At 33.1% G+C, this 14,595-nt stretch overlaps 1 long non-coding RNA gene across 1 annotated transcript; it reads left to right on the forward strand.

The window, feature by feature from the left end:
- Positions 11,536–14,238, forward strand: LOC109362048. Its single transcript, XR_002109340.1, has 4 exons — positions 11,536–11,721; positions 12,672–12,758; positions 13,785–13,878; positions 14,076–14,238. It is a non-coding gene; the product is annotated as an uncharacterized LOC109362048 (long non-coding RNA).

Raw genomic sequence — 14,595 nt, forward strand, 5'->3', positions numbered from 1 at the left:
AAAGCACATGACGGACGACAAAGATAAGTTCTCTGTCCTTACTCCAAGGGACACATGATATGTCACATATGGTGATAACAACAAAGGAAAAATACTTGAAGTTGGTAGAATCGGTAAGCCACCTTTAACGACTATAGAAGGAGTATTATATGTCAAAGGACTCAAGCACAATTTGTTGAGCATAAGTCAACTATGCGACAAAGAATTTCATGTGACATTCTACCCAAATAAATATATCATCGAAAGTAAGGATTCTAATAACTCTAAACTTATTGGTAAGAGAATAAATAATATTTATACGATCGACATAAATTCATCTTTACCAATAAAATGTTTAGTTTCTAATAATAATAATAATAATAATAATGATGCATGACTTTGGCATAGAATAATTGCTCATATTCATATGGATCATTTGAATAAACTGATTAAGAAAGGTTTATTTGTTGGTTTACTCAAAATGAAGTTTGTTAAAGACAAACTATGTAGTGCTTGTCAAAAGAGTAAACAAACAAAGACTTCTTTCGAACCTAAGCATATGGTTTCTTCCAATAGACCATTGTAGTTACTACACATGGACTTATTTGACCTATCAAGGACCAAGAGTTATGGTGGTAACTACTTTGCTATTGTTATAGTAGACGATTTCTAAAGATATACTTGAACTCTATTATTTGTACATAAGAATGAGGCATTCAATGCCTTTAGGAAATATGCTACACGAGGTCAAAATGAAAAATCTCTAAAAATCCGCTGCTATAAGAAGTGATCATGATGGAGAATTTCAAAACTCTTCTTTTGAAGAATTCTGTGATGATCTAGGTATCGATCACAATTTTTCTGCTCCTAGAACACCACAACAAAATGGTGTTGTAGAGAAACAATCGGTCCTTAGAAGAACTTGCTCGTACAATGTTGAATGAAACTAATCTCCCAATTTTTTTTGGGATGATGCAGTTAGTGTGGCTTGCTATGTTTCTAACAAAGTTCTTATAAGACCAATTCTCAAGAAAACCTCCTATGAACTTTTCAAAGGTTGAAAACCAAACATTTATCATTCACATGTATTTGGTTGTAAATGTTTTGTTTTAAATAATGGTAAAGATAACTTAGGCAAGTTTGATGCAAAAGCTGATGAATGACTCTTCCTAGGCTACTCTCTTACAAGTAAAACTTATAAAATTTTCAATAAAAGAACTTTAGCCGTGGAATAATCTGTTCATGTATCTTTTGGTGAAACCAATCCTATAATAAAGGATGGGCTAACTCTTGATGAAGAGGACTTGCCAAGTTCCCCTTCAAAGGAGGATTCTTTTACCAATAAAACAACCAATACTGAGCACTTGAAAATGGATGATATTTTATCTTCTCAAGAAAAGCATATTCATTCTGATTTACCCAAAAAATGGAGAACTCGTTGAGACCATCCTATTGACAACATCATTGACAACATATGTAAGGGTGTCACTACTCGTTTAAAGCTAAATGATGCTTGTTTAAACATGGCTTTCATTTCTCAAATGGAACCTTCCAAGATTGATGATGCAATCGAGGATGAACACTGGATTCTTACTATGTAAGAAGAATTGAACTAATTTGAAAGAAATGAAGTTTGAAAACTTGTTCCTAGACCAGATAATAGGCATGTTATAGGAACTCGTTGGGTATTCCATAATAAATCAAATGAAAATGGAATTATTGTTAGAAATAAAGTTAGACTGGTAGCACAAGGATACAAATAGGAAGAATGAATAGATTTTGATGAGACATTCGCTCCTATTGCTAGACTTGAGGCTATTCGGTTGTTACTTGCATATGCATGCTCTTTAAATTTTCAGTTATATCAATTGGACGTAAAGATTGCATTTCTTAATGGTTATATACAAGAGGAAGTGTTTGTAGAACAACCTCCAGGTTTTGAAGACTACAAACATCCTTCTCATGTCTATAAACTAAAGAAAGCTCTCTATAGCTTAAAGCAAGCTCCACGTTCTTGGTACAAACGTCTAACAAACTTTCTTATTGCAAAAGGTTTTACAAAAGGAAAGGTCGAAACTACACTATTTATTAAGAAAATAAATCATCATACTCTTCTTGTTCAAATATATGTAGATTATATTATTGTTGGTTCTACTAATGAAACCTTGTGTAGTGATTTTGGCAAAGTAATGCAAGGGGAGTTTGAAATATCTATGATGGGGAAGCTAAATTACTTCCTTGGATTACAAATCAAACAACTCAAGGATTGTATTTTTGTGAGTGAATCCAAATACTGTAGAGACTTGCTGAAAAGATTTGAAATGGATGACTGCAAGCCAATTGCCACTCCTATGGGTTATGTCATATACATTGATACAAATGAAGGTGTAAAATGCATTGATATATCAAAGTATCGAGGTATGACCGGTTCCCTACTTTATTTAACTTCCAGTAGACCTGATATAATGTTTAGTGTCTGCTTGTGCGCTCGATATCAATCTAAACCCAAAGAGTCACATTTAGTTGCTGTCAAAAGAATCATTAAATATCTAAAATGCACAACTGACGTTCGATTTATGGTATCCAAAAGGAAGTATATGTGATTTTGTTGGATATTCAGATTCAGATTTTTCTGGATGCAAAACTTAGAAAAGAAGTACAAGTGGTACTTGTCCTATATTAGGTAATGCATTAGTCTCATGTTCATGCAAGAAAAAAGCTTGTGTTACTCTAAGTAATGCTGAGGCATAATACATATCAGCATGTAGTTGTTATGCCCAAGTGTTGTAGCTTAAACAACAATTGCGAGATTATGGCTTGAACTTAGGTTGCATACCCTAAAATGTGACAATAATGCATACTAGAATCAAACACATAGATATAAGACATCATTTCATTAGGGACCATGTCCAAAAGAAAGATGTATATGTAGAATTTGTTGAAACTCATGATCAACTAGCAGATATATTCACTAAATCCTTGACAAAATAACCTTTCTATAAAATTAGACGTGAATTAGGCATACTTGATGAAACTTACTTATCTTAATTGCTTATTCATTATTATATGTTTGCTTCATTATGCTTATAATTAGGGATGGCAACGGGCATGGGTGGGCGCAGGTCGTAGCTACCTGCTACCCGTTTCAAAATAGGAGAGCATTACTCATACTCGCCCGTACCCGTATGGGTAATTCTAGATACCTGTGGGTACATCAGGTAACCGCAGGTTTTCTTTATTATAAATGAATTTTTAATTTTCTACATCTATTATTTTTTAAATGAGATGAAACTTAATTATTTTTGTATCTTTTTATTGAATATTTGGCAAAAATGCTAAATTTATTGGTGTTTTCTATTTGTGTGATTTGTTGTTCTCATTCCCTTAACAAAAAATATATATTTTCTTTGCAAAACATGTCTATTTCTACACATGTAACAATATTTGTAGGGTGTTTCACCACAAATTCAATAAAAGATGTAAACAAAGTAAAAAAATGTAAACAATATAAAAGGAAAAGATGTACATAGTGTAATGAATGTTAGGATAATATACTTTTTATTAATTATATATTAATCATATAAATAACGGGTACCTGCGGGCACCGGTACCATAGTACCCATACACGCCCGTGTGTACTACGGGTATTTTTAAAAATCCGTTTGTAAAATCCGCGGGTACCTGTTTGTGACATGTGCCCGTACCCGTACGAGTTTTACTCGCAGTACCCATAGGTACGATTTTTTTTGCCATCCTTACTTATAATATGCCTACTTGTATTTAAAATTGCTTATATGTTTTCAAAAATTTCATATTATTCGGTATGTAATCGATTACATGTGATGAGTAACCGATTACCAGGCATTAGTTATGCCTGAAATTTCAAATTTTGGGTTCAGTAACCGATTACTCTGGAGAGTAACCGATTACAACATTGAGCAGGAAGCTTCAGTAATCGATTACCCTGTGTAATCGATTACCTAAGGTGTCTGTTTGAAATCTGGGAGTTGTTTTATGTTGAGTAACCAATTACTCACTATGAGTAACCGATTACTATGAGCAATATTTAAGTTTCCCCCTTCATTTTTCAAACACTTCTTCTTCCTTCTCAAACACTCTTTTTAATGTTCAACCTAGAGTTTTCCTAAAAGCCTCATTTTTTGATCTGTTTTGTGTGATTTTTGAATCGTTTTTTATCACATTTTCAATTCTAAACACTTCAATTCCATAGATTTCGTGTTTAGTGGCCTCAATCAAAAATCCCCAAATCTCTCCAAACTCAAAACCTAACCTTTCAAAAACCGCAATTCATGGCGTCATCATCAACAACTAAGAAGTAACGTACCAATGTGTCTCAAAGAAAGCAAGGAGCTTCATCTTCTGAGGCTAATCCTTTGTATTTGGCACTTCTTCTTGAAAATTATGTTCAACGTAAAACATTCTCAGAGCATTTTCTTGGACGCTCCATTTTCACTCCTAAGTATGGTAATGTTAGCAACTTTGTGTTTGGAGATTTTCATTTCCCTACTCTTCTAACGCAACAAGATCTTTTTTATTTCTGCGAGGAATCAAAAGCCTATTATCCTGAACTTGTCAAAGTATTTTACTGTAACTTGAACGTTAGGGAAAATCGTCTAACATCCTATGTGAAAGGAAAATAAATTATTTTGGATATTAAGACCTTTAGTTCAATTTGCTGTAACATACTTTCTCAAGGTAGCATAAAATATTTTGGTCTTGCATGCGATTAGGATAATTATGATAGAAAAGAGTTCTACTACTCTATGTGTAAATTCTCTAAGAGGGAAATAGAAATGCGTAAGCAAATGGCGTTAGGTGAAATTGTAAAGAGTAGAGATATCCTTAATGTAGGAAATCTCAATCTCGAAGATCGTCTGTTTCATTACTTTTTGAGCTATGTCATTCTTCCAAAATATTCAAATCATTCTCAAATAAATGACATAGAACTACAATTGATGTATGCTCTTAAGCATAACCTTTCTATCAATTGGGCTAACATAGTAATAAGACATATGTGGTATGTTCGAGAATCTCACAACCCTCTGCCTTATGCAATCTTCATAACCAACATACTTGAGCATTTTGGTGTATCCATTGTTGGTGAATCCAAAGTCACACTTGATGCACGTGATAACAAGATTGATGTGGATGTGATCCACAAAATGAGCTTCTTCCGAGATCCCATCGATATACTCTATAAGAATCAAAGTGATAGACAGGTTGTACCTGCTGATCTTAATGTAAGTGCCCTGCCAACCCTCCTGAACAACAAACTTATGAGTTTCATGCTGAAACTTCTTCATTTATTCCCATGCCTACAAACTAGATGATCATGGATGAGTTATTCTCTCTTCGAGACTACATCTCTAATCAGATGGATGCTCATGATGCTCAGAATCAACAAGTCCAATTCGAGCTTCAACGTCTTTATTATAAGATCAATAACATGGACCTTGATGACGATAATTCTGAACATGGACCTTGACTTTTCTTCTTTTTGATGAAGTCAAAAGGGAGAGAAAAAGTTGGGAGAGTGTATTTTCTGGTCAAAACATATCAGACACATAACTCCAAATCAAAGGGGAAGAATACAAAATAGGGGGAGCATACTCAAGACAAGTAAAGAATATCACAAAGTATGCTACTCTCAGAAAACTACATTGTCAAGAAGATATTGGTTTGTAATCATAAAAAAAAGGGAGATTGTGAAGAAGATCTGCCTCCTGACCTTGACAAGGTTTTGATGAAGACACCAACATCACATAAAAGAAGAAAAGGAAGAATACTTATGAAGACAATGAAGACAAAGCTTCAAGAAATTATAATCCAAGTCTTTAGGTACTTCTATCCTTATACTCTAATCTATCACTTAGTAGTAACGCTCAAATATATTGAAAAAAAATTGATAAACATAAGTATAAATGAAAACAATTTTCAAAATATTGTGTAACAGGTTACTATATCTAAGTAATAGGTTAATGTGACTAAGTAACAGGTTACAAGAACTAAGTAACATGTTACATGAGTGAGAAATGAGTTATCGACCAAAAATTAATCAGGGTAATCGATTACACAACACGGTAAATAATTACTCAGTTGGACAGAACAATTGGGTAATCGAGTACACCTTTTGAGTAATCGATTACTGCTGTGAAAATAAATTATACAGTTGGATAGACTTGTTGGGTAATCGATTACATCGATTAAGTAATCGATTACTGAGAGTTGTTACACCAGTTTTCAGATTCAAACCACACAGCTTTCAACCCAAACGAAATGATTTCATTCCAAACAAATCCTACTTTTTCATAGAGGTATTCTGGTTGATTGAAAATTCTATGAAAAGACTTTGAAACTCATTTCAAACATATACATAACACAACTCAGATTAAAATCACTTACTCAAACTAAAATTTTACGAAATACTTGTTCTACACTTGGTGCAACTTGTTCATAACTTTCAGAACTTGTTTTCTAAAGTTTCATGAAGTGTTATTGCAATTTATTCGAACCTTCTAAGCATTAGTACTAAAATTATATTGAGTTATTGGATTGCAAGAGTTTATAACTTCAAAATCTTGTAAAGGCAATCCATTGCCATTGTTAAACGTTTTCTTCATTCAAAGTATTGAATTACTTTCTTTCACAAGGGTGTGATAAGAAAGGGGATAGATTCACTTGGAAATGGTGTTTTCCAAAGAGTGATATAGGTGTTAAAGAGTGAGTAAGGTATAAGGGAATCTCGGGGTGAGAAATTGTAATTACTACTCTTAATTTCTAGTGAAGAAATCTCTTGTGCTGCAACAGTACTGGACATAGCCTTCAGTGGACAAGAAGGTGAACCAGTATAAAAAAATTTGTGTACTCCCTTCTCCTTTATCTCCTTACAATTACTTTGATTATTTCTGCACATCATTTTCCGCTGCTATCAACTCTTGAATTGTGCAAATAAAAACCACTCATAATTTTAAACAACTAAATCAGTCCCCCCTCTTACACTTGTATGTCCAAGGCCTTTCATATCAAAGTTGTTACACAACAATGATTTCATGTTATGCACAACATGAATGTTGGAACCAAATATGAGTAGGTCATCTATATAGAGACATATGATAATGCAAGTGTTATTTTCTGATTTGTTATAAATGCATTTGTCACTGTCATTCACCTTAAACTCATTTGAAATCATTAAGTCGTTAAACTTTTCATGCCACTGCTTAGGTGATTGCTTAAGACCATACAACGACTTATCTAATTTGCAAACCTTATTTTCTTGCCCATGTATTACAAAACCTTCAGGTTGTTCCATATAGATTTCGTCTTTCAAATCACCATTTAAGAAAGCAGTTTTAACATCCATGTGATGTACTAATAAATTATGAATCGCAACGAGCGAAATTAGTACTATAATGGATGTTATTCTAGTAACATGTGAAAATATGTCGAAGAAACCTATATTCTCCCTTTCCCTAAAACTCTAAGTTCAATATGAGCCTTGTATTTATCCACGATGCCATCAAGTTTCAGTTTCTTTTTCAATATTCACTTACAACCAATAGGTTTGCAACCAGGAGGCGAGTCAGCTAAATTCCAGGTCTTGTTAAACTTTAGAGAATCCATTTCATCATTTATGGCTTCTTGCCACAAATCAACATCCAAAGAAGTCAAAGCTTCTTTGAGAGTTGATGAATCATCTTCCAATGTATAGACCATATAATCAGGTCCATACTCTGTAGTAGTCCTTGTTCTCTTACTTCTTCTAGGTTCTATTTCTAACTCATCATTATTACAATTATCGTTAATCACATGTATGTTACTCGTTGTTGTGCCCCACTATTCCTCAATTTAAAAAGGAATTTCATTTCATTGAAGTATGCATCGTTAGACTCAATTATCACTTCCGTGTTAAGGTCATAAAACCTATACGCCTTGTGAAAGTGCAAAGAGTCAAGATCTGCACATTTAAGGCTAACCAAAGTTTTGATGAAGAAAACACACATACAAGAAAGCTTCAAGATCATACAACAAACAACAAGCTGAAGACTCATAGGTTGCATATATAGAGTTAGGGTTTTATTATATTTACTTGTATTATAAGTCTTAAGATGTTTGCCTTAGATTGAGTCTAGGTTAGGTAAACCTAGGTGGAATGTCTCACAAGAACTAAAAATGAATAAGACTAAAATTGAGACATAACATCTAGATATCTTGTGATAAGTAGGATCATGCATACACATATAGAGTCTCATACATTAAAGGTAATATATTTTGAAAAGCTATGTATGACATGTGCATATCATATAGGTAGTTTACCATAAATCAATAAAAACAATTTTAACTCAGTATAATCGATTAAGAAAAACAATTTAGAATTTGGTTCTTGTGGATTTTCTGCTTTTGTTTTAAATTGAGTTTTCAATTGTTGAATATGAGTATTAAGTACTTAAGTCAACTCAAAACATTTTGTTTGATCAAGGAAAGTTGATCTCTTTGTGAATTGTTTTACTACAAGAGAGATCTTGATAATCTTCTCATAGGCTAAGAGGTCTTACTTCGAACGGTAACGAGGTTGGGGCCGATCGCGAAAGGATAGGAGATCCTAGTAGGAGATTTAGTTAGGTCAAACCTTGGTTGTCAAACTCATAGGAGCTAAGTAAGGATCGACTTAATTTTTATGTTTTGTAATTGGAAGTGTGTTTGTAAACTTACAATTGTAATAGTGAAGAAAAATCTCTCAAGATTAGAAGGGGAGGCATGGATGTAGTTTATAGTGGACCGCAAATGAACCATGATAAAAATTCCTTGTGCACCTCTTTCTATACCTAACCTCTTTAATTTCCGTCTTTATTTTGTTGATTAATTGTGTTAATATGAGTTGTATGCTATAATATGTTTATTGTCTTCCTTTAACCTCATAAATCAATTAATTGTGTAAAGAATCGATAATCGATAACTTTTTGTGCAAGAAACTAATGAATCAAGTTGTGCAAGTGTCAAGATAATCGATTATCCACAAGCATAACCGATTAAGTCTGAAGCACTGTTTAATCGATTAAGACCAAACATAATCGATTAAGTGCAGTCTGTTTTAGTTTTGCACAAATATAGGAAAAGTGGAGTAAGTGATCCGTGATACCTATTCAACCCCCCTTCTATGTGTATTCTGACATGCTAATACCCAACAAATGATATTAGAGCTGGTACGAAAATACTAGCTTGACCGTGTATTCATTCGATCCTAGAGGATACTACAATGGGTTCCACAAACCTATTTGGCGGTGATGGTGCATCCATCAACCGCCCTCTGATTTTCAGTGGCGAGGGGTACGCCTTCTGGAAGGTGCGCATCAAAATATTCATTGAGCCAATTGACATAAACATTTTGGAATCCATGGTCAATGGTCCTTTCGTTCCACTTCACTTGGTGGACGATGAACCTAAAGAGAAACCAAAAAGTTTATGGACCAATGATGAGCGCAAAAAGGTTCAGCATAACCTACGTGCCAAAAAAATTATCAGATTGGCCCTATCATACGATGAATTCTTTTGGATGTCGCAGTGCCAAACCGTTAAAGAAATGTGGGACACTTTACAAGTGACTCACGAATGCACGAGCAAGGTTAAGCGCGCTAGGCTAAATACACTAACACATGAATATGAGCTATTTAACATATTATCAGATGAATCAATTAGTGAAATGCAAAAGCGATTTACTCACATTGTTAACCATTTAGTTGCCCTAGATAAAACTTTTGCTAAAGGAGAGTTAACTAACAAACTTTTGCATTGTCTTGACAGGAAATGACAGTCGAAAATAATTGCAATCATGGAGTAGAAAGACTTAGATTCCATGCCTTTAGTGACTCTGTTTGGAATACTCCAGGAAAATGAGATAAAGTTAGGGCATTTGACCATGAACGAAGATTCAGACCAGAAGAAGAAAGGCATCTCTCTCAAGGCAACCAATTTGCAAGATCAAGAAGAGGATCATGATTCTGATTCCGACCTGGATGAAGAAACTGTGAATCTCCTAGTTTGAAAATTTGGTAAATTCCTGAAGAAAAGAGGGGGATTCAAGAGGTTTCAGAAGAAAGAAGCGCAAGACCCAACCAAAAAAGGCATGATCCTAAAAGAGCGCTTTACTTGCCATGAATGTGGGAAGGTTGGACACATGAGGCTACAATGTCCAACCTATCTCAAGGTTGAATCTGAAAAGAGCACTCCTCAGAATTTCAAATTGAAAGAGCATACATTGTGTGGGATGCTCCTGAGGAGGAAACTACATCAAGCGCATCAAATGAGGAGGAGTCTGCAAAACTGTACCTTATGGTCAAAACACAAGAAGCTTGCAGCTTTAGTGGACAAGATGATGCAAATGAGATATATTCTTATACTTCATCTTCTACTGATGACTCCCCTACATATGATGAGTTATACAATGCATTATTTGAATTACATGAAGAACTTAAAAAACTTGCTAGGATTAAGATTGATAGAAAACATGTAATCCTATTGCATGAACAACAAATCATTAAAATGCAAAAAGAGTTAGATGAGTTAAAACTAGAAAATGAAACCTTAGACTTAATCTACTCTTGCAGCTCATGTAATTACTCAAAATATAATTTATGTCAACCTACTCTATGCAATACTTGCAAGATGTTGAAAATTGAAAATTCAAGTTTAAAAGAAAAACTCAGAAAGCTTACATACAATAGATTTAACCTTGATGCTTTACTTGCTGAATCTAGAAATCCTGGTATCCAAATGGGATTAGGTTATAAACCCCAAACTAGCAAGAAAAGACTATATAGAAAACTTGTAGCCCATGATTGTAAAAAGTCACATACTCACATGCCTACTTGTTTCAATTGCGGCACTTATGGCTATACTACCACTTCATGTTATATTAGAAAATATGATGTGCCTGATGGTTCTTATATTTGGGTGAAGAAGGGAAATAATTCCATGGTTACTAATAGAAAGGGACCCAATATCAATTGGGTACCTAAACAAGACAAGTAATTTGTTTTTGTAGGTATGCCTACAAACGCATGGACATCATTGGTACTTAGATATCGGGTGTTCAAGACATATGACAGGTGACAGATCGAAATTCCTAGATATATCACTCAAAGAATATGGATATGTCACTTATGGTGACAACAATCGAGGGACACTACCTCATTTTTGTTCTATAGCAACGCCTCTATTTTCTACTACTTTAAAACCATGGTCGTAGAGTATATTAGGCAACAGGTTTTTTACAGTGTTCTCTTTTTAAAAAAAATTACTTTTTTAAACAAAATTACTTTTTTAAACAACAATGGTTGAAAACCATAGTCGTAAAAGAATAGACAACTGTTTTCTTGCTTATATTTCTGTTGCCAAAGAATTTATAATAGACCATGGTCAATAAGCTTAGCTAGTTCAATTTTAATTTATAATAGAGCATGGTTTTACAGGGGTGGCTCTATTGTTTACAAAACTAAAGAAAAAAACCATTGTTTTAGATCAATTTTAATTATGTGCCAAAATAAAATGATTAAAATTCTTTCTCCCACCAAAAGTCTTCTACAGCCAAAGTTCTGTCTCCCTCCAGCTTCTACTTACAAATTTCTTAGGTACAAATGTCTTCTCCGTTGAACGATCATCTTCTCTGTTGAGCCATCATCATCTCCGTTGAGCTAACATCTTCTCTGTGTCATTTCCTCTTCCTAGGTATGAATGTCTTCATCTTCTCCATTTCTCAAATCCCTAGTTTTTTTCGTTTCCTTAATATATTGATTTCCCCCTTCACTTTATAGTTTCATCTTCCCTATACTTAGTGTATTAATTTCCTATTTCAATAATTTAGGGTTTGTAATTGATAACTCTAAGAGATTTGGATCCAAATCCCTTTTTTATGTTCCAGTGTTTGTATTCTGATTCCTTTGAGAGATTATAGAAGCAATTTTCACTTTATCCCACTATTGATTAAAGGGTTAATAGCTTATTTCATCCACCGAAGTATGTGATCAAAGAAATGGTTCTCCATAACCAAACCCACAATGGTTTTGATTGATTGATGATGTTGTTGTCTTGCTGCTACAAAAACATAACTTGTTGGATAAAGAAACAAACTTGATACAGTTAAAATAAGCAAGAGAATTGATGGAAAATTGTGTGGTGATTGGAGATTACTAATTCTCATTCTTGTTTCAAATATGGAGTCCTTTGGCAAATGGGTATATGAATTTATAGCTATATATGTGAATCCAAAAACCTTTATCCATGTGAGTCCAAATGCCAAATAAATTTCAGTTCAGTGGCAACAAGATATTTTGTTTTGTGCAGTGAGGGAAAAGGTTTCACTTAGTGTGTGTTTGTGTGGTGGATTTAGATATAAAGATAGAAGTGGCAGAGCACAAGAGAGGAAAAAGAAGTTCTGGTTATTGTTTTGTGGTTTAGCTCACTCACTTAAATCACCTTTAATAGAATATATTGGAAAGATCGTGTTAGGAGTACTTTGCATTAAGTTTTATTTTCTATTTCTTATAAAAGTTATAGCTTATTCACATATGCTTAAGAAAATAATATGTTTTGGATACTTATTCATCTTCATGTGCAAGAGTGTCATATAATGTAACTGGTATAGTTTTTATAATATACTTGAATTGATTTGGGTGTAGATTCACGTTGTGTTTCTCATCATTAGACAAGGAAAAGTGAGGCTCACAAAGTGATACTAACCATACTCTCAAAACGAAAGATCCAAGGTACATGTATTTGTCTCTAATTCCATATAAAATAGTCATATTATTCTGCATTATAATGTCAATTACCATTTCTTATATATGTTGCATGTGTTTTGCACCACCTCTTGTTTTGTTTGATCTCTATGAATATATTAGTACAGACATGTAAAGAAAGAGGATTATTGAATCTGTGATGCTCATGACAAGGCTGCAACATTTGTTTGATATGCTTTTAATCTAGTTTTTGTACTTTGATTAAAGTAAGCTTTTCTTTCAAACATATAATTGGACACAATTAATATGCTTCTTGTTATTTTTTATATGTATAAATATTTGCAAATAGTGATATTTATGTACTTATAACCTTCTTAAATATATGGATTGAGTCGCATCTTTGTATTGTAGTTTTTGTTATAGTTGTGACAGTGATCAAGTGGCTAGTGACTTAACTAGCATCATAACACTGGATATTAAAATACTACAAAAATTATACAATATAGTGCTTTAAGGAAATAGTATATATTTTGACAAGAAAAAGTACCACTAGGATCGTACTACCATATAATGTATGTATATTATCTTGGAGTGATGATTCAATAATGTGAGAGAGTGCACACAAGTCCACAACATTTTGATTACCCCTTGATGCTACATGGCTAATGAGCCTCTAATCACATTTTCTGCATTGGGTATCTACTTTCAATATTCTTCTCATTTCTCTCTCTTTGTCCTAAAGTGTGCAAGTGTATGTGTGTTAGTCATCCTTACATTTATTTTTTAACCCTTCCATCGTTGGGAATTCAATTAATTGGTGTCAATCATATATTCAATTCACATTTTACAAACATATATAGCAGAGTAGAAGTAGGAGACAATGCACAGTCCAGAATCCTGGCATTATATATGAGTTTAGTACATTGATTTCCTTGTACATTGTTATTACTTTATTACATTTTGTTTACTTGCAATCTGATTTTGATTTTGCTTTTCAACTAATTATAGCTTCATGGTTTCACCATTTCTCTGATTTTGTGTTCGCTTGTGTAGAAAATGAAGAAATAATGATAAGGTGGAGGCATTAGCAGTAATGTTATCAATGTCGGGTATTTCTACATCGACACATGTTCCAAATAATGATAAGGTAATCCTTATTTTCTCACAGTGAAATGAGTATGATCCTTTAATGTACTTGTGTATTAACACTGATTAGTTGAAACATTAACATGATTAGCATTGACTAGAGGTGAAGGCATTATAATTGATTAGTACTTGTGTATTAGTAGTTTTGTAGATACTACTTTATGATGGACTAATTGTTTTTAATTTATATTGATGTAGCAAAATCATTTGGAAGACAATTTGCTGCATACAGTAGATGGGGACGAATACGTATATTGATCTTCATAGTTTAAACATCAAGATTTCCTATTTTGATTGTAATTATATTTTGTTAAACAATATTGGAAACATAATTGTATGCCTTTTGCAGTATCTTTTTGACAAATAGATAAATAATTGTATGACTTTTTAATTTATATATATTAAGTATTTTTGTCATATTCACTATCTATTAAATGTGATGTTAGACAAAAAATATATGATAAAAGAATTATATGTGATTTAATGACAAAATTGTTTTTAACTAGTTGAATAAAAAATATTGCAATAAATAAGTAAAGACAACAGTTTTAAAGTCATACTATTATAAGCAACAATTTATAATCATTGGTGTTTATGATAGAGAGAAATTGTTGTCTATATGAAATGAACAAAGACAACGTTTTTGAAGCTGTTATAGATGATCAACAACAATGATTTTCACTTTTTCTTATAGGCCATATTTTTAACTGTTGGAGTT

The sequence above is a fragment of the Lupinus angustifolius genome, chromosome LG12 (genome assembly GCF_001865875.1).
Source record: "Lupinus angustifolius cultivar Tanjil chromosome LG12, LupAngTanjil_v1.0, whole genome shotgun sequence".
Taxonomy (NCBI): domain Eukaryota; kingdom Viridiplantae; phylum Streptophyta; class Magnoliopsida; order Fabales; family Fabaceae; genus Lupinus; species Lupinus angustifolius.